Here is a 5,209-nt window from a genome sequence, read left to right as displayed (position 1 = left end):
CTCCGAGTTCACGTCGCCTTTTATTCACGCATGAATAAAATGCATTCAGAAAACGATTTAATAGTTCAAAGCGTACTGATAACTCTACAACTAAGTGAATATTCAATTAACAAAATATGCGTTGTAGTGTCGATCTGTTTCCACTAGAGGGAACACCTCACCCAGTGAATTTAAACTCACTGGTTACTGTTTTCCATGTAACTAGTCTTACATATAGTTGCCTTCTTTAAATAATGACTTGCGTATTTATTTTTTTCTCCAAAAGTGATGGGTTTTTTGCCTAAATTATCTTTTTTAACAAAATCTCTTTTGGCAAAAAATAAAAATAAATGAATAAATAAAACATAGGCCATTTTTTAGGAAGCTGACAATATTTTCCTTGTCAGAATTTTATACATGTACATACTCAAGTTTTTATTGTTTTTAATCAAACTATGAGTCACTACTGAAGTATAACCACTATGAGTTACAAATGTTTTCACAGTGACTCAGCCCTAATTATGGAATATTTAAATAAATAAATAAACCAAACTGGATATATGGATGGATGTTTATTTTTCTTCACATGGAATAGGGAATAAAATCTTGAAATGCAAATAATTTTCAAACTTACTGAAGCCAAGAAAAAACATAAATTCTCTACTTTTCCATATTTTTGCTAACTCTTTTGGAACTTTGAGATACATATCAAACTGTCAACAACCTGAACTATTTGAATTTAAAAGGAATCTGGTATTACATGCAGCTCATGTACAATTGGACGACATTACCGATGAATCTTAGTTGTTAATGAATAAATTCCAGCTTTTTCCACATTTGAGGTTGAATTCAGCTAATTTATCTGAGGAGTTTGTTTCCAAGCCTTTGCAGAGTTAATAACACAAAGTTCAGTTATTGAAACCAGATGTGCTGGAAGGGGAAAACATCTAAAACNTTTTTTTTTTCTTACCTGGAAGCAGCTTTACTTGTCCTGCAGAGATTGCCAACACTTGAACTCTTTGACCGGCCGCAAAAGAAAACATCTTCAATCGTGTATATACATATTTCAGTGCCAAAGAGGTTTTAAAAGCCAAATTCAGAAACCTACCATCTGCAGTGTGTTTTTGACATCTTGTTAAGATTTCAAAAATGTAACCTCCTTCTCCTGCTCTTGTCTCTTGAGTGCATTTCTCTCCCTCTCTCTGCTTGCAGGAATGCTTTGGAGCCATTTCAGTCTGAGGCTTTTGGTGTTTCACTAAGCTGCTGTGAAAAAAAGGGAGGAAAAAAAAAAACAAGATTGAGGGGGAAGGGAGGAGGTGTGAGTGCGTGTGTGTGTGTGCGTGTGTGAGATGTGCGTACGCGGTCTCCAGCTGTGGAATGTTGAGTCGGCAAGAAGAGCTCAGTGGCACGTCTGGAACCAATCAGAGAAGGAGAGCTTAGGGACACGAAGGGTCAGAATGGGGAGGGAATTTAAAAAAAATGGGGGGGAAAGCAGGATGAGGGAGTAAAGGGAGTAAACGGAGGAGAGCAAGGAGGAGTCAGGGATGTAGGTAGAGGGAAGGAGGAGTTCAACGGAGGCAGCATGTCCTCTGCTGGTGGATTCGTGTACAGGTCGCAGCAGCTGATCAAACTGGGAGGATTTAATAATGATGCAATAGTGCGCTCGCTTCGTTCCCCGTTGTCTGTGAAACAGGCCTGATCTCCCTGTGGATAAACCCAAAGGACCTGTTGGAATTTCTAAGAATTTTTGTGACATTTTTATAAGAAATTAATAAAGTTTTACGTCCTCTGACTCCGAGTTCACGTCGCCTTTTATTCACGCATGAATAAAATGCATTCAGAAAACGATTTAATAGTTCAAAGCGTGCTGATAACTCTACAACCGAGTGAATATTCAATTAACAAAATATGCGTTGTAGTGTCGATCTGTTTCCACTAGAGGGAACACCTCACCCAGTGAATTTAAACTCACTGGTTACTGTTTTCCATGTAACTAGTCTTACATATAGTTGCCTTCTTTAAATAATGACTTACGTTTTTTTTTTTTTTTCTCCAAAAGTGATGGGTTTTTTGCCTAAATTATCTTTTTTAACAAAATCTCTTTTGGCAAAAAATAAAAATAAATGAATAAATAAAGCATAGGCCATTTTTTAGGAAGCTGACAATATTATCCTTCAGAATTTTATACATGTACATACTCAAGTTTTTATTGTTTTTAATCAAACTATGAGTCACTACTGAAGTATAACCACTATGAGTTACAAACCTTTTCACAGTGACTCAGCCCTAATTATGGAACAAAAAAAAAAAGAAAAACCCAGACTGGATATATGGATGGATGTTTATTTTTCTTCACATGGAATAGGGAATAAAATCTTGAAATGCAAATAATTTTCAAACTTACTGAAGCCAGGAAAAAACATAAATTCTCTACTTTTCCATATTTTTTCTAACTCTTTTGGAACTTTGAGATACATATCAAACTGTCAACAACCTGAACTATTTGAATTTAAAAGGAATCTGGTATTACATGCAGCTCATGTACAATTGGACGACATTACCGATGAATCTTAGTTGTTAATGAGGAGGTTTTAAGAAATAAAACAGCAGCTGCCTTTAACAGCAGCGTCAAATTTTAAATTCCAGCTTTTTCCACATTTGAGGTTGAATTCAGCTAATTTATCTGAGGAGTTTGTTTCCAAGCCTTTGCAGAGTTAATAACACAAAGTTCAATTATTGAAACCAGATGTGCTGGAAGGGGAAAACATCTAAAACAAGCAGAAACAAATCTAACCCACGACCAACGAAACAGCGTATGCACAACTTTAATGACGATTAGAAACATAATGAAGACATATAAAACAGCAACGCAGGCTTCAAATTTTTTGGCTCTTCTGCAAAAAAAAAAACAATGTGGAGCCATTTCTTACTTGAGCAGAACTGCAAAACACAGTATTCCAGAAATATGAATGGTTCATGATTTAATAAAACAAACGTTTGTTCATTTAGCACATTGTATTCATTAAAGTCTAAAAAAATGCATGAAAAATATATTTAAAGATATATTTAATCTTAAATTGAATCTTGTTTCTATTTACTTTAATCACTACATGGGAAAACTACATAAATAATTAAATACATTTTAAAAATACCCATATTAAGCTAACTGACTAAAACATGCATCTCTTCTTTCCATTTAAGCCTCACACATATGCTTCTCCAAATGGATGATTTGAGCTAATAAAACCTTAATAATAGGCATAAAAACAACTGAATTTAGTGTTTCATGCAGAAGGTGGATTCCCTTTTTGGATACATTTTAAAGCCCTAGAAGAATAGAATAACCCTAAATCATCCCCCTATCAAACGATGACCGCATCCATCTTTTCTATACAGTTTATCAGGCAACAAAGGCCATTTTAGATTAAACCCTATATGTTGACTCAACGACAATTACTGGCTCTCCTGAGCTAGGTTTGACCCTGAGAGGTCACAGTCTGGTGACCTCCGAGGTTAATGGATTCTCCAGAGAGGCCATCTGCCTCTTGCTCCGATTGGTTGCTGCATAGGTACGAAGACTGTATGGTGCAAATCACAAGGGAGAGTCATTGCTTTTTTATGATTTCTGCTAAATTATTTAATTTTTAGCTCATTTGTCCCATTTAATTGCATCTAATTCCTACTGCCCTCGATTATCGACTTGCTCTGGAGTTTCTGGTTCTGTTCTGTTCATAATTACCTAAGCCAGAAACTGATATCTGCAGCATCAGATAAAGCAGAGCGTCTACATGTCATGCAGCTTCATGTTGGAACGGGTCAGCTCACTGGGAGGCAGGGGAATGGTTTCAGTGAAGCACCTGGTGTGATGGGAGCTCAGTGCCTCCTCTTGCAGGAGACTTGCACCTCTGCAGCATCACATCAGAGCCAGTAAATTGCTTGTTATTCAAATCCACTTGGCTCTGTGTAATCCATCTCACTTAGGATGGATGTCACAACTCACCCTCAACCCCCCGCCCGGGTGCACTGCAGCCTCTCGTTTTAAAGAACACAAGGGCTTCAGGGTTTTTTTTACTAAGATGTTTTAAGTTTCACAAGAATGGCGCTCATCATTTTTTTTGACATGTCTGCTGATGTTGTCTTCCAGCTCAAGTGTGTTTTTGTTCAGGCACGGGTTTGTTCCTCAAGCTGCGTCTTCAACGGGAATTATACCAAACGAACATCCTGTTTGTTTTTTTTTTGTTTTGTTTTGTTTTGTTTTTTTGACCGCATTGCACAATGATGTGTGAGCACTTTGTTGATCTTGGCCTGCCAGGTGCTTCATACCGCAGATTACATGTGCAGATCATCAGAGAAACAGAATTAGCTTATGTTTCCCTGGCAACAGCTGAATTGAAGTATAAAGTTGTCGTCTCTCATTTCGAAATGACTTGACTGTTCTACCATATATGTTTAAGGCAGCTCCTATACAGTTTGAGAGCACTTTAAATCCTTAAACAGAGAACAGTTTCTTTTTTTTTTTTTAGCTTAAAGACGGATCATGCTGTCGGAGGTCTGGGAGCAATTTCTCTGCTTCATTTCTCCTCACCCCCTCTGAGCCACTTCATAATTAATTAACCAACAACAGAGAAAAGAAAGGAGAGTGAAACTCTTCACTCATGCTTAATCAATATCCTCTTAATTTACAAGCTTGATGTTCAGATCGTACTCTCATGTCACTCACAAGCTGCTGCTTATCCCCCCCCCATCCCTCTGCCTCCCTCCTGAACTTTTCTGCTTGTATTGTTGGTGCTGAAGGTTGTGGGAGGGGAAGAATGAGGAAAAGCGGCATTAACAAGTGAAATTAAAATCCCATTCACTCTCCTCAGTCGTCCTCCATTTGGAAACCGGCCAAAGGAGAAGCAGCTGTTGGTGTGGAGACGCACACAGACTGAGAAAATGAGAAGAGAAAGGCAGGAATGAACATAATTGTGCTCCCATCAATGTGAAAATCACCAGGAGAAACGGCTTTTACTCAAAAGAAGGTGCCAGTATATAAGAAAATATGTTTGTTTTTTTTGACTCTCCAAGGTTCTGTAAGCTTTTTAAAATCAATCAGCCTCAGTTTAAAGCACTGCAGCCTATATGATATTTGATTTTACTCACCAAGATAATGGCCAAACCAAACAGTAGCTGTTCTGTGCTCATTGATTTTTCTAACTTTTTTTTTTTTTTACGCTACATTATTTGTCCT

The sequence above is a fragment of the Poecilia formosa genome, unplaced genomic scaffold, assembly GCF_000485575.1.
Source record: "Poecilia formosa unplaced genomic scaffold, Poecilia_formosa-5.1.2 Scaffold94, whole genome shotgun sequence".
Taxonomy (NCBI): Eukaryota; Metazoa; Chordata; class Actinopteri; order Cyprinodontiformes; family Poeciliidae; genus Poecilia; species Poecilia formosa.
This window is presented reverse-complemented; position numbering follows the sequence as displayed.